Genomic DNA, 26,353 nt, shown 5'->3' with positions numbered 1-26,353 from the left:
CGTTTTATCCACTATACCCCCGAACACCGATACGCGAACGTATTTAATTGACGTTTAATCGAATAACGCGCTTAATCGTCGGGCTTGTTCGCGAAAAGACTCGGTTAACCGCGTTTCGTCGTTATTAACGGCTAATTTCCCGAAAATTATCGAAGAGCGCGGAGAGAGAGAAAAAGAGATCGAGAGAGAGAGAGAGAGAGATTATGTGGGTGTGTGTGTGTGAGAGAGAGAGTGAGAAAGAGAGACGGCCTTCGGCGCGCTTAATTCACTGGAAATTCAATGCAACATGAACCTGATTTTAGCTTTGACCAGTTTGCAACGAGGCATTTTATTCCCCTGCCGATTTTAGTTACGTTCGCTCGTGTAATTCTCTCTGTCTCTATTGTAATCACGCCTTTATGGTAATCGAGCCAATGATAATTTTGTTGAATATTTTCGATAACGCGAGTCGATGTTGAACGTCGATGTTTAATCGATTTATCGATAATCAAGCGTGCGCGGTGAGTACGCTCGCAAAACGGAACAAATTGAACGGTATAATAGAAACTGAACGGCTATATAGAAGGTCCCGGTGGCGGTGTAATTTCTACGCGAGAGCGAATCGAATGCACAGGCTACGGCTAACGTAAAGCGCCACCGGTAAAAATTTTCGCCAGGATTTTTGCGCGTGCCGCTGGCAAACTGTTGCTGCGCGACATTGGACGCGATCGACAGTAGCATATGTAGATAGAGTAAGGTATATAAGAGAGAACGGGCACGAGTACATGCTAGATTCTATGTATTTCGGAGGTGGCTTGCCGCTAGTCAACGGACTACACCCCCACTTTGTCCGACTTGGAAAATTTTCGGGGGTAACTGACTGCGCTTTAAACTGGCTGCGGCTCCGCCGCTGCTGCGTCAGCTGCCGTCGCGTTCCAGTCGACCTATATATTCGGTTACGTTATATATGCACCTACATATATACTAATACCTACTGTGCATCCACTACGTAGCCAACGGCGCCGATATAAACGCGGTTACTACTTGTTGCTCTAGTCCCAGAAACTGCCAGTGTCCGTGCATTTCGGGCTTCTCTACTTTCTGTCGAACGTTATAGTAAACCCCAGCGACTCTCAACTTTTGCATCTGTGAACTCGACGCTTCCGAATGTCGTTCGACAGGTGCGCCCAAAGTATTGCGTGGCCTACGACGTTCCGCTCTACTTACGGAACCGACGAATCTTTCAGCCACGACACAAGGAGTATCGAGCCACTTATTCACGACATTCACTACATACACGGCCGATATCGATGCTACATGTACGTACTATCCTATAGCTAGTTATACATATTAGGTACATAGTTGACGTATATCGTATTACGTATCTTTATTCCGCTTCGATCTGCGACATTCTGCTTGAATTCTGATCTTTGATTTCACGCTTCGTTTAACAAGTGAAGGGATTTTTTAGTTTTTCAGAAAAATTCTAGATTCGTGTACGTCGTCGACAACGATTCTTCCTGCAGATTGAGGAAATTTGTTAGTTGTATAACATCGATAAACATTCAATATAGGCTGTACAGTTAAACGTATCTTTCTCGTGAATGTAATTTCGATTGAGAATGTTTCGTGGTACCTTTCCTCTATTGTTCAACTCGCTGAGAACACAGCACGAGACAGATAATATATACGATAGTAGTATAAATTTCTCATCTTAGCTGTAATTACATGTAACGCCATGGTCAATATTTATTTCCTGGAAAAAATTCAAAGTGTTTATTCTTTGCAACTGGTACCAAGAAAGCAAAAAATCTTAATGACAAGGAAATAATTATACTCCAAATCGTTGCAATTAAATTCTACGTTATTTTGATACGCTGTCCGCTAAAGATCAATTGACAGGATTAAGGTAGTGTTTCACTAAGGAAAAATGAACTTTTCGGACGGAAGAATTTGCAAGCTATCTTCATCTTGTCGATCGATTATGACACGAGAGTTCTACCGGTCACGGACAATTAGATCAATGAAGGGAAATAAAGAAGAAATATTATACGAGTGAATAAAATAGCGGAGTCTCACGCATCGTCTTGTTACAGCCTGTCTGCTTGATCCTATGCATTAAAGACTTCAGCTTTCTTCGATCAAACAGTGTTTCGCTGTTTCTCGATGCTTTAAGATTACAGCTACCGACCTGTAGTATCTGTCTACTAAATACTACTATACATAGAGGATTATAAATAAAACGATATGATGAGCTCAGAGGTAAATCACTGTCAGTCAGTTTTTTTTTTTTTTTACTAAAATGACTGATGTTGTACAGATATCCTTCCGTTGTAAATGTCTACGATCGACGAAACACAGTTTTCTTGTTACGATATAGCGGCGACAGTAGAGTGTGCATTTTTATGTATTTATGGAAACTGTAAATATGGAAAAATATACACAAGGCGCATAACATTTAACGATATACGTAATATTCAAAGTTGCGTATTTGTTATGACGTTTAAAGGGCGCGAGAAAACTCAATTTAGATTCCATCTTTATTTACTCGTGTTCATAAAAATATGAATTTGTACAAACATCCATAGTTTAATAACGCTTGAATTATTTCGCCAGTTTCGAAAAGGTTTCCACAACAAAGGAATATTTACACGACCCTGGTGTAGCCAATGAATCATTCTTCCGAGCTCCACGCCTTCCATTCACCCGAAATAGGTAGATACGCATATAATCGTAGTTCTATTCCTATAAAGATTAACATCAAATATCTCAGATACATCTAGGTTCGCGGTTTCCTTAATCACAGAACCAGCGATCCTGAAACTCGTCAGTTTGACTAGTTTTCTAATTCCAAAATTTATTTACGATCCAGCTACAGTGACTTATGATCCAAGCACATCTCAGCGCAGATCGGAGAATGCATGAAAAAGCTGTACGGAAAATTCTAACAATCCTCACGAGTTACGTCTTTCGGTAAGCGTAGTCTAGTCTCGAATCGGCGTGCAGTGGATGCATCTGATATGCATGCAGACACCGAGACGCCTGCGAAGCGTCGCGTCGTCCGTGCGCATGTATTCGAGTTGTAACCAGCGACATACGAAGCGAACACAGACGCGCCTACACACCCTCGTACCCAATGTTCGGATACTCACTCATACTTTGTTCGTTTAGTCGATGTTCCCGTGAACGCGTTCGAAACTTGCCACGTGCTTTTTCGTGTGTGTACGCCATTTGCACGGTTACATGTAGGTTGCACACGTGCAACGGCGTACGTACTCACGGATGGGTGCTACGCGTTCGTTCATACACCTACATAGTTGGGTATAGTACAGTGCATACACATAGACGCTTATGTAGGAGCGCGCGCATGGATGCGCACAAATAGCTCGACCGCCTGCATCGGTGCATGTGCATGCTCGTGGCTACGTGTTCGTATGCTGGTGCATGTGCATGTGCATGTGCAGCCGGCTGCGCCGGCTTGTATCGCTGCGAAACACGATGTGGAACACACTCGCTCTCGATGGGTCACTCTCACTCTCCCGGCCGAGAGGGAAATTTGGCAGCTGTTTTAAACCCGGCTAACTGGCGAAACTACCGACCCCATCTATGCTCGTGGTCCTTGCAACTCCCGCTTCCACCCCTTTTCTACCGTCCTTCTCTCACCCTTTTTCCACGTCCCCCCCGGCTTTCTTTCCCTCTCACGCTTTTCCTCCTACTACCACTCTGCGCTTTCGGCACTTTGCCACTCTCGATCGACCGTTCAACCTTCGTTTCGCACCACCTCCACCTCTCTGCTTTCCTTGAATTCTCCTCTTAGCGTAGCAGATCGTCGTAGAATGGAAATTGACGAGCAGCGCGAGAAATTTTTCCCGATGCGAAATATTTACGTGTAACGTAATGTTTGTAATAAGCGTGTATTTTACACATTTGTACGTAAGCAGGGAAGATATCGAACAGCACATTGTCTCACGCTATCGCGAATCTCGCGAATCATTTGTTTTTTCCCTTTTGTGCTTTGTTATTTTCTATGTCCTCTGCATTTTTCCTTTTTTCTTTTTTTTTTTTTTTTTTTTTAATTACATCGCAGCGAAGTGAACAACGATTTCATTGCGAACGTGAAAACACTTTCAGATACGATTACAAGAATCGTATCTATGACTTAAAATGAAGAGATTAGATTACGAAAAATGTAATGGAGAGCGAAAAACGTACGACCGAGCGTTGCAGTTGCATCGAACAGGCCGGTTCGGCAGCGGATGTGTCGCGCACGATTATTTGTCGCGAGCGTGCATAAGTACGAGGGCGCTTACGCTGGCAACAGTACGAAGCACGCACACACGTCGCGTCGCTTCCTTCTTTTTCTCCCGTTGCCCCTTCTCGCTTTGATGCACTCCGCCCGTACTGCGAACTCGCCGAACGTGTAGCTTTTTTACCACACTGACCTAGGTTAAGTTGGCGTACAGTGCCGAATAATAAAACCGACGAAACCACTGACCCTCTCCCTCTCTCTCTCTCTCTCTTTCTCTTTCTTCTGGTGCGCGCATGCAAAAAGCAGCGTATGCACGTTCATGTATGTATGCCTGTGTGTATAACGTGGTCACGCAGACGCGGACAGACACGCACGGATATAAACGCGAGCGCACGTTTCAAACCACCGAACCCACTACGCCCTCCCAGCCAAATATAAATGCAACGGTGTGGTGCATCGTACTTGCACGCACGCGGGCTTGTTCCTGGCTGTGTGTCGGTAGAATGCACCGAGTGGCACACAAACGATGCAGTGCCGAGGGCAGGGCCACGGTCACCCGAAAATACGGCTGCTCCGAGCTCTCACTCTCGTTCGCGTTCACGTTCCCGTTTCCTCCTCTTTCGCTCTCTTCTCCCCTCCCAATCCTCCCGTTTCACCTCCTCCTCTTTTTATCCTTTTTAGTTTCACCCTCTTCTTCTCTCGCTTGCCTCGCTGCCTTTCAATGGCCCGCACTCTCTGTATTCGTATATTGTGCGCGCTACCGGCTGATTCACGAACCGCGACCCTCTCGATTATTTGCGCCAACTAGTGTTCGGATACGGGGTCAGAAGAACAATCTGTTTTAGCGAACAATCGCCGCTACCGTCCATCGCAAGCCGAATGATTCTTCGATTCGGACGGACGTTGTGCAAGGACATGGTGACAAGTTTCGAATAAGACGCGGATTTTTTCCCTCCAGTGTCATTACACTGCGTTGCAGAAGAAAGAGCAACGCGCGCATAACGGCTAAATAGCACTCGTTACCAGATGTGCGATGATCGTATAGTACGCTTAAATGTACCAGACGTAACAATCGCCGTAAATACTACAACGTCCATACGTTACATTTGTCGGGAAACTTTAATATAAATGATTGATCGAGTATCGTATATCATAAGCTACCGATCGATTTAAATCACTTTTCCGATCAAGTAGGCCTGCATCGAATTTGCTAATTTCATTCTGGATTCGGAGTTGATCCTTCGAATATCGACAACAATGTCCTTTTAAAAGGAAATTCGATTTCACAAATGTCATAGTAGTCAAGAACAGCGCCAATACCCGGTAGAAAGAAAACTTCTGTTCAGATTTCGTTTCATTAACTATATTTATAAAGATACAAAATTGCAAAGATCTTCCGATTCGATCGAATCACAAGACACAAACGAGCCGAATGAAGTAACATATTCGTAAAACAAGTGGAAAATAAAGTCATTGAGAAACATTGAATTTGTACTACGTATCGACAAATATTCTAACGTCTATAGCTGTTACTGTATCTAATCGCGAGTACGCCGCACGCACGTGCATACATTTCCCTATGTAATCTAATCGATTGTTGAAACTCGCGTGAAAGTCGCTTGTCTGCTCCTCTAAATCCAAAGATCCGAAAGAGGCACGGAACGAGTCTCGTGGTGGAAGGAAAAATTGCCGATAGGTCTGGTCTTGCGAACGATGGGACGAATGGTCGTGTACAGAGAAAGACATAAACGTGCGTATGGCAGGAACGTGGAAGAGTGGACCGGCGTGGTGATTACGCGCTCGAGGCACTCTTGGAACAAAGCGCCCTCTGTCCTAGCGAACACGACGACCTATCCCAACGCGTAGCAACTCGCGCGTGCACGCGTGTGCACCGTACACGCCAGACGCGAACGGAATCGGGCTTGGCTGAATGGTTTCGAACCGGGCCATTCGTCGATGTACGCGCGAATATCGACAAAAATATACCAACACAGCGTAGGATCGCGTTCATTCAACGCGATTTCGAGCGGCGATCGACGATGCATCGCATGACAATCTGCAACTCTGACTCAGCCGCGACAGTCAGGTGAGTCAATACTCGCCGATAATAAGCGAACGCGACTACACGCGACGAATCTTGACGCGTAAAATCGAATTCGCCGACGCGTCGGTGCAACTTTATCTGGCTATCGTCTTTTTTCAGCGTGCATCGGAACGTGCTTCGTTATCTTCGTCTCGAATGTTTCTCGCCTCTGTAAATTCGAATACGCGCAGCTTATGAAACAGGCGCGCTGAAATCGTCAGCAGTTTTAAACGCGAGTCATGAAGCACCATTTCGGAGAAACAGTGGCTAAGGCCATAAATACTCCGTTAACCAACACGTTAGCTCGCACTTTGTTATTCCCAATTCCCAAAACTGGCAACGTTTCGTCCAGTAGGCAACGTTTCGTCAAGTAGGCCTGCATCGAATTTGCTAATTTCATTCTGGATTCGGAGTTGATCCTTCAAATATCGACAACGATGTCCTTTTAAAAGGAAATTCAATTTCACAAATGTCATTGCAGTCAAGAACAGCGCTAATACCCGGTAGAAAGAAAACTTCTGTTCAGATTTCGTTTTATTAACTATATTTATAAAGATACAAAATTGCGAAGATCTTCTGATTCGATCGAATCACAAGTAATCGCTGTACGGACAAAATGGTCTCTTTTTTTTTAATTTTTATATCGAGTGAATCCCATGTATTCGATTGGACTACGTGGAAAAGGAATACGTAGGACTTGTACGTGTTTCAGAAATTGATCGTACACGCGAGTACAACGAGAATGGTACAAAACATACATCGTATGGATTATTGTCCGTGACATATAACGAATATTGTGTTCTCACATTCGCTATGTGATTATCCTTACAGAAGATGACTTGGAAATGACCACCTTGCGAACCAAGGTAAGCATGTAGACGTCGTTCATTTGGTTACTCTTCCAATGGTTCCTAACGACATACAACGCGACAACACGCGAAACCTATTACGTGTTATAATATTTTACGGTATTATACGGTGCTTATAGTTTCAGACGATACTATAAGTACAAACTTCTTTCGTTGTTTCGTAGGTGCGATAAATTTGAAAAGTGATTCTCACATACGCAAGGCTGACCATTTTCAACCGTAGTTCTCGTTTGCCGCGCAGAAACTTGGTCGTAAACGCGGGATATCGCGTGCTCGATGCAATAGCAAAGTTGTACTCACTTGATTCCAGTTGTATGCACAGCTGCGAGCTTCTGGCTGATCGCAGGCCGAAACAGAACCGACCCAGTTCGCGTAAAATTCCACGTTTTCACGTTATTCAACGGCCTGTCGCTTGATAGGTTGCAACGACTTGAGGCAGGTATTGTCGGAACACGTCTTCGTTTTCCGCTCGACGTCCGCACACGCTCGACGAAAACTCGTGGAATTCACTGGATCGCGATAAAAATAATCCCCCATCGATCGATACTCGTGCTACCGTACGTTTAACGAGTGGACACCGAAGACGAGCGCATCGCGCCACGGTTTCTCAGATTCCTTCCTGCCGGCGACTTGTTTTCGTTGCCTCGATTCACAGAAATTTATTGTTTTCAATGTAAAGGTTGATTTATGCGTCGGATACGGCTTTATCGGTCGCCACTTGCCGCGTTCCTTCGCTTGCACGCGCGTCCACCGAAACTATTGTTACAGGTTATTCACTCCCGAACGGCTCGACTGTGAAAACAACGTACTTAAAATATAAGAAACGATTTCACTAATCGGTACTCGCCCGCCAGAGACAAAATTTCCCGGTCGCCGCGCACACTACGAAAACTGCACTTGGATGGCTATCGCACTTTAAGTACCATCCGATAAACGATAAGAGCTAGCTGGTAAAAAGGGTTATCTGGCATCCGATAATTTTCACCGAGTTCGATATCGAGCCGGTTGTTCGCGTCAAAGATGCACCGTCCATCGTTATCACGTTGCCTTAAAATAAGAAAAGGACGGCGAACCAGCCGAGAATAAAGGAAGGAAAGAAGAAGAGAAAGGAAAAAAAAAGGGAATAAGAAAGAAAGGCGATGCGCGCGTGGTCGAAAATCCGTGAAGTCGAATATACGCGTGGAGGGAACGTTTCCTACGAGTCAGCTCGAGGATCGTCAGCGTCTAGACGCGCTCAGCCGTTTCGCGATCTTAACGTTTCTAACACACGCGCCCCGGCTGCAACACACTTTTATTCGGTGGCTTAACCGGTCGACGATTCACCGTCTCTAGTTTCTACGAAAATGGGCCGTTTAGGGCCGTCGAGGAGCCGCCGTCGTTGAACTCGGTATCGCGTGCACGCCGGAGGAAACTGCACCTCGTGCGTGGAAAGTGCGCTTTAAGTGCCGCCCGCCAAGCTGATTCGCCAGCTTTGCTTAAAGTGTCTCTGTTTCGCTGACTCGGACATGTTGTTCCGTACTGGCCGTCTGCACGTTCCGTGCATCCAGATAACACCCGTCGATTCACTAACCTACCTCACTTCTCCGCTACAGGGTGGTCCAAAATCTGCGAGCTGCGCCTCCGCCACTGCTTTCCCGTCACTCTTACATTTCGGCGCTCCATGCGTGCCGCGATCTTCCAACATCGGCGCTCCATCCATCCTTTCGCGAGATTCGATCTCGCTTTCATACGCGCCACCAATTCGCTAGTTTCCCTCTGAAAGAGAAAAATATAGGTCGTCGGATCGTGTTCGCGAGCTTCTTTTCAGACGACCAAGTTTCGTTCCGCGTTCGATAGATGCAATTCGCGAATATTAGGACACTTGCTGATCTCATAAAGAAACTTACTCATGCAGGATATTGGATCGACGTACGATAGAAATCCATTTACCCAATTTACCGCATTTACGTTCCTCAACTCTTATTATCCGACTCGAGGCCACGCAACGTGCCGCTTATACGAATAAAAGTTTACGCGCCTTAGCATTCACAAATTTCGGCTTAGCAAAATCCTGTTACATGGAAATTAACTGCAACTATACGAATAACAAACAACGAGGAGAGAAACAGTGGGATTCCTTTTATCCGACTGATCCAGTTATCCGACACCGCGTCTTGGATAAATGGAGCTTTACCGTATGTAGAAAGAATTTGCAAAAGTTACTTTCGACAGCTCCAGGAAATTAATAAATTAACGATCGATCGGTTGTCCGGAAGAAGGGTGAATGCATCCTTGTTTATAAATATTAGGACGCTTGTAGATCTTATGAAAATTGTACATGTGCAGAGCATATTGATTCAAAATACGTAGAACGAATTTGTGAAAAGGTTGAGGACAAATGATAAATCGAGTTGTCTGCAACGAGAATTTATAAAATGAAGCTGGATTGTGCGAATAGATGGTAGCTTGTTAGTTTATTAATATTACCTACGTTTCAATTGATAATTGCAATAGTTCTTAAAAAGGTTCGTTTATGCTTAATTATATACAGTTGCACTGTTTGTCTAGAAAATACAAATACGTCCGCATGCAGAAATTGTTGCGTAAAAGTAGTCTTGCGGACGGGACTTACGCAATTTCTAAATTCTTCGCACTTTGTTCTTTCAATTTATTATATATTCCGTAAGGATCCTAATAGAACTTAGACCACAGTGCGTTACAGTAGCGACTTCTGTTTTCTTTTGTTTTGCACAACCATTTTGATAACTCTGGTACGTACATCATAATCGCATCGACGCTTCGATTACATCGCCGACAATGTCAATAGAGGCAATATATTTTTCGTGTGCGTATATTTTTTGATAAAAAAAAGAACAACAAAATTCCTACTGCGCGACCTACTGAGAACCTGAAAATCTTTATTCGCAATCTAATGGAACGTCGCGTTCTGGACGTATGGTCTGGACGTTATCGTGCGATGTTGTAACATCGATTTCGCTAATCGTCGCTGTATCGCGCCGATTCGTAGATCCCATCTATCTGGACCGTGCACAGGGCGTTTCGTTGGTCGATTTTCTTCAGACTGCACGCGCCGCGTCGTTGCATTATCATTTTCTGCCGTGCTGCGTGCAACGTAGATACGCCCGTAGATTTCGTTGTTTGTTTTCTCCCGGTTTATCGATAACGCTATTATTTTGGCGAGAACAATCGGCATGCAACGCGCCAGCATAACGACGACTTATTTGCCTGCTGCCGATGCATTTCGCGTGTCAATGACACGTTAAAAAAACACGTAGATACGATTTAGCTACGAACTTACGTTATCTCTCGTTTCGAGCAATTTCTTTTTCGCACGAAACGATAGCGATCGTAGATTACGGACGGAAGACATTCTCGAATCAGTAAAAAGTTCGACTTATCGATAATCTTTCTGAAACTGTCTATTCTTCCGTTGATATGCAACGTATTTATAGTAAGTTAAAGCGTCCGAATACTTGTTTCTCTCTGTAATTTAATTGCAAGTTTACGGGGGGAAAGAAAAAGTCTGATTTTTGATAATTGATTACTTTGTTCCTTATCGTTGCTAGGTATAAACACGTATACCTGGTAGAAAATATTACGATACGATTGTTAAATATGCGATAACTAAATTGACATTTCTAATTGTAGGAATCTTATCGAAAATCTTGTGAAACTTACGGAACACGTCTCTTTTATTTTTTATCCAAGTTGCATCTTGTTGTGTACAATATCTTACTACACCACAACCATTCGCACACCGATGCTAACTTATTCTCCTACTTGAGACAAATAAAGAAATTAATAAACAGATTGCGAATATTTCTGCAAATTTATATTCTTCTCGCTGTATCCTTTCCTAAACCAATACTAGTTTTCACCGTCTATTGTAGATACGCGTTTGTCCCACTGACTACTCTCACTCTGGTCATTAATTACCTCGGTGGATGCATGCGACTTTAATCTTGTAATTAAGAAGTGAAAAAACCTATGACACCTGGGTATATAAACTGGGATCTTTTTCATTAAACATATGACGTGCATTCTGTGCATCTCTACACGCAGAAACCTATCAATGTGCCTGTGAAAATGCACGCGGTCCAATAATAAATAATACATATCGATCCTGAGATAACAGACGAAAAACGATTCTCGAGTGCATGTTTTCGTCGTGTCGTTTTTCCTGAAACCGAAATGAGCCGCTTATCTCTAGTCGCCAAAATACACGTTATCTGACAGCAACTAACAAGTACTCACGTGTCCGCCGGCTCGATAAGATTGCATTATTTCGTCAGGCCCGGGCTCGAATTAATTACACCGGGAATAAAGACGCCCCCGCCGGCGCGTCCCGGCAACCGACGCATGCCGAACGATCGTCGTAAGCCAGATTAATGGAATTCTATCGAGAACAGACGTGCGCGTCATTGGCCACGCGTCCGAGAGACGACCTTATCGATACGCTATTTCGGCGGTGATAACGTCATTCGACGCGCATCGTGTCCACCAGCTCACAGTGTCTGCCGTGTCTACCGTGTCGTTGCGTCGACCATCGACCAGCAGTCAATTCCGTTGCGATAAACTCGACGAACCGCTAGCTTTCGTCTTCTTCGACCGGAGATTCATCGACCGTGTCCATTCTCGCTACGTAATTCTTACCGATCTTGCTTTAAATCCGCCGCGGTTCTTCCATGTTCGTGGCTCGATCTTTTGGCTTTTGTTTTGACAAGTAAACAGGTTTTTAGTATCATCGCGAAAAAAGTTTGATACAACGGTGAAATAAGGAATCACCCGTGCCAACAAAGATTCTTTCGTATTTGTCCGAAGCTTAAGAAATTTTCCAACTATATCGTATGATCTATATACGTTCGCTTAGTGTCGTTAACCTGTTAACGAGTTAACTTGTTACTCGAGTCGGCAATCTTTTTGACGTAGTGTGCGTCGAAGAAAAATACGTTTTTTTTTTACGTAGATATCGTTTCATTCTTCTTGGGAATGATTAGCCATACCGAAAGCTCCGTAGTAAATTTTCGTCCAAGTTGGTAATTATCGGTACGGTATGGTTGCACCGTCGTTATCGATCGTTTCAGTACACACAGGTTGCAGATACGTATGTATTTCGTCAGAAGGCGATGTAACGTTGAACGCAACAAGCACGCTGACTGTATCGAAGCTCATTGAACAACGGTAAAAATCGCCTTTTTCCCAAAATATACTAAACATGCTGTAGGCCCTTTTTCAGCGAGGGTCATTCCTTTCCATTTCAACCAACAGCATTCGTCGTTGATGCAGGAATCAACTCGAAGGGGTTAAAACTTCCAAGACTCGGCTTTATATATCACTGCATTCGCGTGACTCGAGCGTTGCGGTAGCTCTGCCATGTTGGACTTTTATTTGCGTCGGATCTTGTTACATTCGGCGTGCATGCGGGAATACGGGAATCCGTGGCCGTGGAATTGCGTTGTACCGAAGCTACGTGTCGCCTACACGCCGATATCCGCCTTCGCGGTGACCATACAGTTTCCGTGGAAAACAATCGATCCGAAAGCGATCGACGATTCTCCGACGATCAGCTGTTCCGAGGATGCTAATGAGACAACAGCATCAAGAAGTCGCACTCGAAACCCCGTTCCTTTTTTTTCTCTTTGCTCAGCGTACGTACGCGTTAAAACAAGAAACTGGTTTACGGATCGACTCCCACGCAGTCTTCCTCCTTGCCGTTACTTCATCGACCGGAGAACCGCTTTCGCGTTCACTTTGCGCGATCCGAAAATAAATCGTCTTCCGTCAAATATCCGGACTTGCCCGGTCGACCAACGTTATCGGACGATAAAATTTCAAATGTCGGGAAAAAACGTTGCTCTTCCGCTAGTGTTGCTGAATGCGTTACGAAATCAATCAGAGTGGCCGGAGAAAATAGAGCAACGTCGCCGCCGATCGCAAAATACAGATAACACCTTCCTCTCGTAACCTCACGCTTGCCCTTTCGCGATACCTGTTGTCGGCTAGCTTATGACATTTTTTTGTTAAGCCAAGTTGTACTCTGCGCGACAAAGAGGGAAACGGACATTGTCTGAATCGAGCAACGACGATTCATTGAATTTTAATCGATCGTAAGAATTCTCCCGAGTAAGAATACCGCTTTGATTCTAATTAGCTATGTACAGGCGTACTGTTAAGCGAAAGATCGATAGTTTCAGCGTTAAAGACTCATAGTGTCTCATAACATGCAACAAGTTTGATTGTTCTGTGCAAAGTTCAAGGTTGAATTTTAACCCTGCCGCGGGCCTCGAATATTTTACATCGCAGTATCGCTTTCCTTGCGATCGATGACGAGAATTTGATAGATTTTCAGAAAACCTTTGCCACAATATAGAGACGAGAAATCATCAAGTATACCGATAGTTTCATATTTTCATCGAGCTTCGCCCGCATAACGTGAAATAAAAACGAAGTAACACGACGGCGCTGAATAATATCGAAAGAAAATTCGCGTGGGATGAAATTTCAGCCTCCAAGGATTAAGCGATCTTCCATTGGAAAGCTACGATTTGATGACCTTAAAAAGGAAAAAAAGAAAAAAGAAACGGGACAAGGTCAAGACGTTGAAGCTGACCCAAATATTTCTACCCAATTATCCTATTTGGAGAATCGCCGATCGTTAACCGTAATTGTAAGGTGTTTCACCGAGTTTCGGATGAAAGAGAGGATACAGCTAAAATCTTCTTAAGCCTCATCGAGCACGATAGGTGTCGCGCATCTCTTTCATTGTTTTGACGCGTAGAATCGATCTGGCTAAGATGTCCCCCGATATTTATTAACACCCTGTATATCTGCGACGATCGTCTAGACGTCGCAGTTCTGTTTGTTCTCGAGAGGGTCCCCGATCGCGCCTTAAATTCAGCTTTATCTCGTCGCTCTCCCGGCTTTCCCTCTCTCTTGCTTCGTCGGTTTCTCGTCGTCTCGGTCGGTTCCCGTCGAATGTCGCGCATGAATCGACCGATAGCAGCTGGCCTCGCTCACACGTCTAAACGGGGTAAACGAACTCTTTGTACCGTTGAGTGGGGCACCGAATTGCGAGCCCAAAGTGCATCCGACGATAACGCAGCCCGATATTATGCTCGTTTCGCAGTGACACACGCGGTTCCTTAAAAACATTCTATTCGCCCTGTCCACAGTCGCGGCTAATCCCACCTTTTTTCACCTTACGATGGCAAAACCCTTTGTCTATCATCAACGAAATGCTAAACTCGAATGTTTCGTCTACGATGATAATCGATCGAATATTGCTGGCGAACTCGCTACAAAATTGAACGAAACTAAAAGCGGGACATGGAGGATGAAGGAAAAATTTAGTTCGCAATAAGTAGGTCACGAAGTGTCTTCTGCGAGGTCACCGTTATTTGCAGTTAAGTTTCTTTGATTTTTATTTATTTCAATACATATGCAAATATTACGATGTCGTAATAACGACGAACGAAAGGAAGGAAATGTATTAAAAGTTCGATGTCCTTTAAAATTTCCGCCGCGATGCACCGTGGCTTCAGTCTCCAAAAATGAAATATTCTCCTTGGAAATAAATGAAATTGCATGAAATGGTAGGTCACTTAGTTATTCGTGAAAGAGGATCACACGCGCGTATTATATAGAAAAACGTTGTCAAAAATTGTTTGCAGCACCATCGTTCGTCTTATTGCCAAGCTTGGTGCTATTACGCAAAAGTAATTTTCTCTCGATAAACTATAACGTGTGACTTGTAAAATTTCGTCGATAATATTGTACATCGAACCATCGATTCGATTCTCTGCAAGAGTTTCTGATAAAAGGATCCGGTTGGACAGGTTGAAAGGATGTCTCCGCGTCCAAGTTAATCGCGACTGTCTCGCCAGTGAAAACGAGAGAAAAATTACGGTATTGTTAAGATTCTCGTCACAGGTCAGCCGACAAGTTTTTGCGCGGATCGTTGTCCGATTTCTCGACTCATCGAGAGATTGAGGGAACCTAGACGATCGGCACCTTTGAAAAGAGACGAGGCAAGATAGAATGAGAAACGAGTAAACGAGAGTCTCCGCTCATTAGACATCCGGTCGCTACTGTTTCACCGAGGATGAGGCGCGCGCTAGAATCTCACCAATTCGCATCCACCGGCTAATCCAGCGTGCGAGTCGTGCGAGTTTTCAGCGCGTACATACCGGTCATCCAGGTTAAGGTGTCACTCGATGCCCCATTACTTATCGGACTCGAAGTGGATTCCTTCTATTCGAGAGTTTCGATCGGCGGATCGGCGGATTCGCCAACACGACGACCTGGAAATCGACGAGCGAAATTTCTTCGAAAGTTACTCACGCATCTCTCTCGAACCGTTTTATAATCTGACTTTTAATTCAGAAAAATGAACCCTTGTTGAAAGAGAGGAATAGACAAATTAACATTTTAATTTCTTAATCGTTAGGAAAACAAAAGTCTTAATTATTAAGAAATTAACACTCTGCAGTCGGTATTTTTTTTTTCTTCTGATCGCATTAACAACTAGTCCAAGCAATGGATATTCACAATTTCTAAGACAAATTTTAGATGCTGCAACTGTGAAGACAATATCTTAAATGCTGCGACATTCGACTGCGAGAGGTTAAAGAATTTCGAGATAGAACTGGCAAAGCAACGAAATGGTTCGACAATTATGGACAACGATTTTACCATTGTATGTTGGCTTTGGAAAGCTATCGCGGATTGAACTCTGCTGCGGTTCTCCGATTTTCGTAACTCGATCTCACTCTTGTTTCGATGCGTAAAAGGAGTCGTACTACTTGAAGGAAGACGTTAATGCAACGTTGGAATGCGAAGTCGTGCGTATCGCTGCTTCGCGTTGATAACGGCGCGACTTAAAAAATGTAAATTTTAGAAAAGAGACTTTAAGTCAGTGTTGTTGTAAAACTAAGGTTAGATCGATAGCGGCATAACTGTCCTTTGACGCATAACTGATAGAATAATAAATATACCGTTTTACGCGATAAAAATAGAAACATAATGTATACTCCTATTCGGTGTTCCGTATTTTTCTTCGATTTAAGAAATTTGTTAATCGTAGAAGAACACGATTCGATAGATAATCGTAAGAAATAAAATTGCTGTGATCGCCTTTTTTTCCTAATTGAAGCGCATCTTGTCAAAAATAATTCTTCGAAGCAATCTCTGTCGGTAGGAGCAGAGATATCGATCGAACGATTAACATCTGAACGAAGCTGCAGCGACTCTGGACATTTAAAAAAGAAATTCACGAGGAAACGTGTAGAACGGCGTATCGAGAACGCGTGGTCGTACGAAAAACCTCGGCTTTTACGGTTTCAACGATAATAAGAGGTGCCTGCGCGAACGAATCACGAAAAGCGCAAGGAGAACAAAGAATACATTCTCCATCCCCTAGGTCGTGTCGCGAGCAGATAACTGGCGAGATAGCCCCGTTATCGCGGCGAGGGTCCGTCGAAAAATCCCCGGTCGAAGGATCATATCCATTCGAAACGGTTTCCGTGGGGTTCGACACGGTGGTAGGAGGTCCTTTGCCTTCTTACGATGGCGACGCCGCCAGTCTCTCCGTTCTCGCAAAAGCAAGATAACCGGAATACAGGTTTCTGCGGATAGAGTTGTGCCGTGACGACGACGCGAAATGGTAGGGAGTATACCGGTAGAGATGCTAATGTCGGCCTTGTGCCACATACCCGTGCTCCTGGTGCCCGTCCACACGCACTTACACTACTTCATGATCGTGAGTATTGACGAGCGAGAGCACGCGGTCGCGCCAAGCGCCCCTACACTCTACCACGTATATATACGTATACAAACAGATACGCGCGTATACGCGTACGAACGCGTATTGCACGCACGTGAATACGTATAATACATGTACACATGTGCAGCCACTTCCATGCTGGCGATCGACTGCAATCCGAACGCGGATCGGTAGGCGCGCTACGCACCGAAACGCATCGCCGCGCCGGTTTGTCCTCTCTTCTTTCGGCGCTGGTGTCTGTATATGGCAACGCCAGATCCTCTATTCGCGTCGTGATTCGAGAAGCACGCGGACGGACGTCGGATTAGCCTCTCTAGCTATCGCGTTTCAAGCTGTTGCGACAGAGACGCGAAACCTGGGCGACCTTGTTGAAAATTTGGTGACATCTCGCCTTCCATCTACTCTGCCTGCTTCTAGCTTGCCTTTATACTCTCCATCCTTCTGGCCTATCCTTTCACAGGTTTTAGATAGGTTTTCAAACGAGAACGGAAATTAATCTCGTTCCCATCGATCGTTGCCTCTCCGGCGAGATTCGACACGAAATTGGAACTCGCCCGATGTAAGCGCGTCCGCGCGGCGTCAATTTCTTGCGCCGCAGGTTCTATCTTTGGAAGAAAGAGATCGAAGCGGATGTATCGGCGAGCATTTTTCCTCGGTTCGTCATTCGATCGAAAAGCCTTGAATTACGTAAACGTTCGATAGGATTCGAAGGGGAGGGTGCACGAGAGAGCGAGCACACGCTCGACGAACGAGAAAAATCGTCGTCGTTCACTCGTTCGTCGCCGCGTAAGTCGCAAACAGGCCTGGCTAACCGGCGGCCGCTAGGTTGCCGCGACGTATTATCGCGAGCGCCGATCGCAATTTCATCGCGAGCAAGAAAGAAGGTTAGGCCAGGCCTCGGTATAGGTTAGGCACGGAGCGCGTTGTATCGCGCGAAAATCGCGTGAAAAACTAGCTGTCCTAGAAACGAACTGGCCAGTCAGTGGCACAAACCACTCCTGACGCGAGCCCGCACGCGCGCCTACCTTCCATCATCGAGGCGTACTCGCGCCAGTCTACGCCTCGTTGAAAAGGGAATCCTTCTCGAATTTGATTTCCTAACGTTCGAACCGCGCAACTGTCATCGTGTTCATCGTCACCGTGACATCTAGTCGGCCAGAAAAAAGTATTCCAACGCTTACCACAAAATTCATATTACCAAAAAGCTTTTTGAAATTTCGTTAGCGTCGTAACGAGACACGATTATCGTCGTCGTTATGATAGCAGTAATTCGTACCGATCGGAAAATATATATTTCAAAGTTAAAGACAAAAGAAATGCATAGAGAAAAATTAGTACACGGCATATATAATAATCTTGAACATGCAATTAGTGCCAAAGATGATTTATTAACAATCGTGCCTCGTTATTAGATTACGGATTTTTATGTGTTTCTAGGAAATTCTAAAGTTGAAAATTACGCAACACGTACAACATATGAAACGATATATAAAACATTCAAAGTATAACGTTCTCTATAATACGATTGATAGATAGGTAACGCGTTCTTCTACCGAGCTTCTACTTTCTCAATCACATTTTTCAATTACACTCGAAGAATTATAAATTTGCTGAAAAATCCTGTCCAGTCTACTCGTTACAACTATCAATGAAATTTCAACCTGTTTTTCCTATAACGTACACGTAAAAAGTTACAGTTCCTAAGAGTGTTCGAACGCTTTAGCGAACCACCGTATCCTCCTCCTATTGTCTAACACGCAGGTTGAACGCGCGTTTCACAGCGCACCGGTAAAAATAATCAGCATATTTCTCTGCCTATCGGTGGCGATTCGATTTCCAATGCGCTGTACACGGTGCACCGTGCGTTCTCGGCCAGACGTTAGATATCTACGCAAGGGTGTATAATTTACAATGCTAGTTCTCAATATTATTGGACAAAGTTTCCCGACGAATGCAACGACCGTTGATCCAAGATAGAATTAACAATAAAATATTAGCAAAGTTGCTGGTGTAATTACAACGTTGAATTCACGAATGGATCTGGTTATTAGACGGCGTGGAACTGCGGTCGCGTAACTCGTTACGCCACCCCTTTTTTTTTCTTATTCTCCTCACTGGCGCGAAAGTAGGTATCTATCGGGACGGTCGTAAAGCCGCAGAAAATAACCTTTGGAACTACCGAGATTTTCCATCGTCTTCTGATCTTCTATACCTATGCCAATCTTCTCGGCAATCGCGTTACGAAATGCCCTTCACAGGCCGCACGTCCAATTTCTCGAGGCGCTTCGTGACACCGTGACTCGCCTCTCGACCTAGTCTTCGATTCGACGAACAATTTAAACGGATGCGCCGATCTTTGAACCGACCGACCAACAAACCATTGCCATTTCGTCCTTCTTCGATATTTCTGCAACTCGTATTCGTCCATCTTCTTCTTTCTTTTCCTCGTCTTCTCTCTGTCCTCCCGAATTCTTTGCGAATACGTGCACGATCACGATCATGTATGAAGCGTAAGAAGAGAGAGAGAAAAGAAAGAAAACAGGAAATGTCACGAAATAGCTTCGATCGGAAAATTAGGTTTCGGTACTAAAGTGCGAATTTGGCTGCATTGGTCGTAAAACGAAATGTATACTATTGCTGCAATCCTTAATGCTATCTTGCGGAACCGTTTTCGACATACTAATCGTTTGATAGTTCTGTAATCACAGTTCTCGCGCGCAAAATGCATTATAAGGTGGGAAAAATGCGTATTCCTTGTTTCGCCCTTTACCATTCGTACGCGGTATAACCGAAACGTTTCGGAAACTCGCTACTTCCAGGTCTAGCATTAAATGCAAATCATCGGCTCATTATTCTCGCCGGTGGCTATGAATTTTCCGAGTCGCGACAACGCGAATCGATTACGCGTCGTTTTCAATCGGAGACATAGTCCTCCTTGCGTAATAGGTAATTTTAGGAACGCTCTTTTACGACGCATTTTAACTTCGCGGACACTTTACGTAACTTGTTTTGCCGTGAAATTTTACCGCACACGTTCTTCCTACGTTTCAAACTGTCCATTACAACGCACCACACGATCTTGCCTGGCTTAGACGCGCTCTATCTCGAAGAAGCAACCTATCTGCCTGCTCTATTTATCTATTTCGCGACCCTGACTTTATCTCTCTGATCAAGGTTGCTTTACTATTTGTGCAACTTGATTGCAGCTAGTGGATTTTGCAGAGACTGTTAACTCTTCAAACGGTTACGTCGTATATGCACGTCAGGGCCAAAGTCAATTCACAGCAGGTACAACGGATACAATTGGATCATGAAAATTATTGTATATCTCGATATTTATTCCTCATATCTCTACGACTTTATGCGCGATATTTCCTGCGTTAAAACGTATACGTCTAACCTGTTCGACAAATTCAATTAAATTACATTAAATGAAATTCGTTGAAATTAAATTCAATTAAATTTACGTCGGATACGTTGACTTATGAGATTGTACCGTGCTGGACCTTGAAATGTCTCATCGCACTGGTCCACTTGTCCAAACTCATCCTCCTCTGTTTAATAATACATAAACTCAATCCTTAAGATACTGTATCGGTTATCGCATACATATACGGTAATAGCGGAAATTTCGTGTCACCGTGGAGTACACTCTCAATGATGAACCATAACGAGGGATTAATTTCAATCGTTTACGAGGTCGTATAGCAGAAGAAAGTGGCGGAAGTGACGTGTTGCTCGGGACGGCAGCTACTAACCTTCGATCGGTCGTTGAAGATCGATGGCTTTGCCTGAGTGAATCGGCGGAAAGCACGTCTAGAACAGACACGTCCAAAACGATCTTTTCACACCCTGATGCAGAGATTCGTGAACGCGTCGCAGAAGCTTCGTTTTCCGTTATCCACTACGACCACTACGTGTACATACGTAAGCATTTTAAAGAACGATCACGAGCGACGACACGATGAATTCCTTCAAGGGAAATCATCGTGGGACGCTACATGGCGATAAAAGAGAGGCGCGCGCGCGCGCGCGCGTGAATTCGAATTCCTTGTTCAGGAAACTCGTGGGATTTGATTTGGGTGAAACGCGACGAAGATTGGCGAACGGTGGTCGCTTGGATAAAAGAAGCATAGAGAATCGTTAGAAATAGATGGTGAGGGACGGTCGGCGGATTTATCGTGCGGATGCCTGAGGATCACGCGGCCGGCTCCGCGCGAGTAATAATCTTCGAGTGTTCTCTAATGCGAGTTGGAACCGGGCGGCCTCCAACAGCCTGAATTCGTCCCCCTTTCCCCATCTGCCTCCGTGTCCCCGGTTCCTCTCGACCCCTCCTTTCGACAGGAGAGACGGCCATCTTGCTTAGACCGCGGCATGTGCACTGCCGAATGCCGCCATGCTAACGCGACAAAGAAACTTCTAACTCGAGTTGTCGTGGGTTGCCGGTGTCGGGCAGAGGGGCTTTCCATCTCGTCCGTTTGCGATCCACGCTCTCTGTCTGTCTGTCTATTTCTCTCTCTCTCTCGCGCGCGCGCTCTCTCTCTCTCTCTCTCTGCCTCTCTCTTTCTTTCTCTTACGCTCGATACTTCTCGTTCTCTTACGCTCGATTCGTTCCTTCGTTTCGTTTCGTTCGTTCGTTCTTTCTTATTTTCACGTCGTCTCTTCCTTTCGTTCGTTCGTTCGTTCGTTCGTTCCTCCGACTCTGCGTACGCCGAGAGAGACGTCGACCACTTCAAGGACGACGATCGTGCCGATCGATCAAGCCGCTGGATCGCTGTGGTAACTCCAACCAGACGATGTCTCTCTCTTTTCATCGCGATCTATCTGCCTTCCTACTTTGCGCTTTTCCCTCTTTCTCCTTCGCTCGCCGACAGTTCCTCCTTTCCCTGTTCCTCTGCCGCGGAATCTTTGAAACCCCACTGCGTAACCGTTGTGGGACGCGATCCAGGCTTTTCTAATTTGCTTGTCAGAACGCGAGAACCATCTATCTAAGTTGATCGGAGAACGAGCAGGTTTGACGGTCGATCGGAATAGGAAAAATGGCAGCGAGTCGTTTAAAAACGCTTTGCTTTTAAGTAATTACGACGCGAGCGATGATCATCCACCGACTGATCCTTTAACGATACCTGCATCATCGGACGAGTAAATTGGGAACGGTTAATTTGATCGGGTTCAGAAGAATCTTACTAAAGAGATTTACTAAAAATCAAGAGTTATTTAAAGACGATCGTGTTTTATTTGCGTGACTCTTAAATCTTCTTTGTAGATTATCGGTAAAGGACTGGGTTTAAATCGCGAAACAAGCCTCGGCTAACGAGACTCCAACGTAAGAGAAACAATACACGGTATGAGTGTGCGAATGAGTCGTCAGTCGATACACCGGTAAAGCTTCGAATATAAAACTCAATAGAGCAGTTACTTAAACAGTTATTGTTCCGCTCTTTTATCGATATCGAATCTATCATCAAAATGTTCATTGGATCGGATTCGTAAATAATTCAAGAATTTTCGCAGTAACAAGTTTCACAGATTTTACAGAATTTTACAAATTTATAGCTTTTCCAATGTCTCTAACAATTTTTACTACATACGCCTAACTTTAGCATCTACAAACTAACGTTATATTTTAAACTGTCGCGATGATTACATGACATACGATACTCCGAATGATTCTTCCAGTTTCCATCATATTACTAGCACATTTATCGAGCTTTACTGCAGGATTTTCCGAGTTTTCAGGCCTGCTCCGACAGAAGTAAACCGAAAGCGCAACGTCGCGATACGTCGTCCATAAACTAACAGATAATTGTCTTTCCTAAATCATTGAGCTAGCAAATTTCGCGTATAGGCCACCGTGACCAGCCTCGACTGTTCAAGTTTCGAGATCATGCGCCATCGTCTAAGCGTAAAAACATTTTCATCCTGCTTAGTGAAGTATTTTTTTTTTTTTAAATAGTTTATTTAGCCAATATTTGATTTTTTGTACATTTTTGAGATTCACAATAAACAATGAATTTGAGTATAGTGTGTTTAGGCAAAAGTACCGGTACGCGTCGGTACGACGTAGCCATGGTCTAATATGTGTCGTGGATTTTCGGTTTTTGCGTTTATTTTTTTGTTTTTTGGGTTTAAGTCGCATTGGAGCGTGATTTTTGTGTATTCTTGTGTGTGTTGTATTTTGTCCTGAAACTTGGCCGCAAAACAGGACTCCTCGGTGTATTACTTTTATGTGTTGTGGGATTTTGGCGGGGGATGAGAGGGAAGGGGAGGGGGGTGTTAAATTATATTATTTACAATGATTACAGTATTTACATATTTACAGTACTTACATCTAGGTTACACGGTGGTAGGAATGGTTTTTTGTCGAATTGGTAGTTTTCACTTATATTTTCTTATGGGTTTGGAATCCACCAATATTTTTTTGTGTTTTTTCTGTGTTTGTCTTTAGTGTCTTTTTGGGGGAGGGCCATGTTGTACCTCCACCTGATGTCTGCAGTCAGTCCGTTTAAGTTTTCCTCGTAGAGTATTGTCTTCATAGCTTAGTGAAGTATCGTGTATAATACGTGATTCTTTCTCCATGGACGACGTAGCTTACGCGACGAATGGAGGTTGAAATTCGGGGTCGAAGCGGCTGATCCGCGGAACGAGGTCGACGTTAAACTATCCGAATCGAAACGGCGGAGGGAAGGTGGTTGGTGTGTGCACGCGACACACGGAGGAGGAGGAACGAAACGAAACGAAACGGAACGGAAGAAGCGAGCCGCGCGGTGGTGGTTTGCGGCCGTTCGATATAACGAAACGATCGACAAGCACGATTGTTGTTGGTTCACGCGGCCGGCTATCGGGAAAATAGCGGCTGGCTACTTTCGGAGCCGCGGCGGTAACAGCGTCTGCCGGAGGCGCGGTAACAAAGGCTCGACACGGGCTTGCTCGATGCCGGTGATCGACGGAAACTCGACGCGTGTCCCCTTTATTTTTAATCTTTGCTTTAAATCACCGAGCCGCGCACTCGCGACACGCGTCGATGCTGTATTCGCAAATATCGATTCTGAAAAGCGCCGAACAATGCCGCTTATTTTCTGTTTTCAATGCCCATTGTGTCAGAGCCCGTTGCTGTCCAGCAACCGTGTTCTCCTTCTCTCTCTCCTTTTCTCTCCTTCTTCCGCTCTCCTCTCGTAGCCACCTCGCTCGTTTCCCTCGACTTCTGCTCTTTCTCTCTCTTTCTCTCTTTTTCGTTCGATTCTCTAACCACCGACGTCGTTGCATAGTTTAAAGCTTCGCTGCAGTCACTTTGAATTTTTAGTCATTTTTACGTGACGCTTCTTCGCTATCGCTTTAATTACTGCTGCGAAGTGGCTGGATACTTGAACACTTTTGACCAGACGTCTTTCCATAATAAAATCACCTTACTCTTTTTTATTTCTTCGTAATCATCGTCGTTACGTACAACAGAACGTTACCCAACGATTCGATTGTTTTCAAGATCCTGTGGATTTTGTTACTTGACGAATTGTTTGTCGGATGCTTGGATTCTCGAATAGGAGGTTCGGCTAATCGACGAAAGGCCAACCTCCTATTGTATGATGTAACGTTTCTAACATTTTTCTAACTCCTTCTCGAGTTAGTTCGCTTTATTGAAATCTATTATACAAATTCATATTGCGATTGCGAGAAGGAATTCCAAGTTTGTCGAGATATTTCCCACTGTTGTTTCTTCTTTCGTCCAGATAACGCAACATCTTTTTCCAACATGTTTCACGCGCGATACTCTTCCGTATTCCATCCATGAATTTGGTATACTTTGTCGTACTTTGACAAACCACATTTGCAATAATATTGCGTAACTTTTACATATTTCGTGATAATCGTGTCGCGTTACGGAATATTAATTTCCCACTGAACAATCTTCTACACCCATTTTCAAACAAATTCTACATTTTGCCAGTGAAATCAGGATACACGGCGTCTCGTTACAATTCTAATGAAATTTCAATATCGGCGAAACAAATTCTTCTCGGTTCACGACCAACATTCGCGTCGAATCGAATCGTCCCACCATCGATTTATTCCGTGGAGCAACATTCCTATTAACGGTACAGCGAAGCTAATAAAAGTTAACGAAGGGTGTTTCTTAATACCTCAGCCTGTTCGTATTAATCGACTTTGTGCGTCGTTTGTATCTGAAATGTATCCGATTTGCGTACGCTTTATGCAAATCGAATGAAACTGTTTGTTAGCATTGCAAATATAAAACGCGGCAACGATGTAGCTCCGATGCGTTGGTCTTGGGCAAATTTGCCACGCCGCTGAAACCGGACAGAATGAAATCTCGGTGAATTGAACGCGATATATGCTGTAACGAGCCGTTAAGTTGCAAATGAACGCGTACTTACAGGTCGCGATATTACGAAAGCTATGCAGTAACCAAACGATGTTGTCGCCAGCAAAAATCCATTGTATATTCCCGGCGTTTCTTCCGACCATCGAACAAGTGTAAAACAGCGTGTCCGTATCGGTTACGTCTGTCTGTGCAAGAAAGACGCGTTTTAATTTACGGCGACCAGTCGACTGGGAATTTTTATGCATTTCGTAGGAAATTCGCAACAAGATACAGAACAAGAATAGAAACACACCCGAACCAGCTGGCAGCTGAAACGTGCAACACAACAAACATCGCAAGAAGACTAAAAAGGAAACACCCAATAGACTTCATAAAAGATATAACTTAGAAAAAACGAAGCTGGCACCCCGCTGGGGGTAGCCACCCACATGCTATATTTATTTTTATTTTATTTTTTTTTTTTTCACCAATAAGATATAACACTTTACTAAATGTCCGCAAGGACAAATTGTAAAATAACCAAAATAAAATAAAAAAAAAAAAAATTTCGTAGGAAAGGAGGATGGTCACAAAGTGTCAAACTTCTACCTGCGGCTACGAAAAATTCTGATCCAGCATCGTTGTACGAGTCCTAAGGTGTCGTAAGATTAGCATCGTTTAGGAAAAATGCGAAGGGAAAGTTGTAACAAAATGGAGATGAAGTTGACGGTGATCTGAAAGGCAAATTCCAACTTTTCCAGTTCGAACGATGATAATTCCGAAACGAATGCATGAAATGCAACAATTCAAACGCTACTTTGTAAACGAAAATCGATATTTATACAGCATGCAAAAATATATTGTTGAAATCGTTAGCTAATAACGATAAGACGCGACAAATTAAGATAAGATATTATAATGCAAATATCCCATGACATATATCTTTCTAATTTCATATACTATGATGTAACATACTTTTAAAATAAAATGCAACGCGTCGAATGTATTTCAGAACGCTTTTTCTTCATCTTTTACGATTTTCCTTTACAAATTTCCCATAAATAATTCCACC

At 44.1% G+C, this 26,353-nt stretch overlaps 1 protein-coding gene and 1 long non-coding RNA gene across 7 annotated transcripts in view; one reads left to right on the top strand and one right to left on the bottom strand.

Moving 5' to 3' along the window:
• The window catches only part of LOC132911573 (mushroom body large-type Kenyon cell-specific protein 1), a 108,420-nt gene extending 82,927 nt beyond the window's left edge, over nt 1-25,493 (bottom strand). The window contains exon 1 of one of the 2 annotated variants that reach the window (XM_060968264.1): nt 25,482-25,493. The gene's annotated coding sequence lies outside the window, so the exon portion shown is untranslated. Of the gene's footprint in view, nt 1-7,480; nt 8,449-25,481 lie in introns of those variants that run through there. The other variant, XM_060968265.1, reaches the window with a different exon arrangement.
• LOC132911592 (uncharacterized) overlaps nt 1-26,353 on the top strand; it is a 91,231-nt gene that overhangs the window by 18,676 nt on the left and 46,202 nt on the right. The window contains exon 1 of one of the 5 annotated variants that reach the window (XR_009659044.1): nt 998-1,298. The exons of 2 other annotated variants lie outside the window; for them this stretch is intronic. This is a non-coding gene — a long non-coding RNA (uncharacterized LOC132911592). Of the gene's footprint in view, nt 1-997; nt 1,299-5,930; nt 6,315-7,056; nt 7,178-26,353 lie in introns of those variants that run through there. 2 more of the 5 variants (XR_009659045.1, XR_009659047.1) reach the window with 2 other exon arrangements.

Source organism: Bombus pascuorum, chromosome 11, assembly GCF_905332965.1.
Source record: "Bombus pascuorum chromosome 11, iyBomPasc1.1, whole genome shotgun sequence".
NCBI classification, from domain to species: Eukaryota; Metazoa; Arthropoda; class Insecta; order Hymenoptera; family Apidae; genus Bombus; species Bombus pascuorum.
The sequence above is the reverse complement of the archived record's forward strand: the minus strand, read 5'-3'. Positions and strand labels throughout refer to the sequence as shown.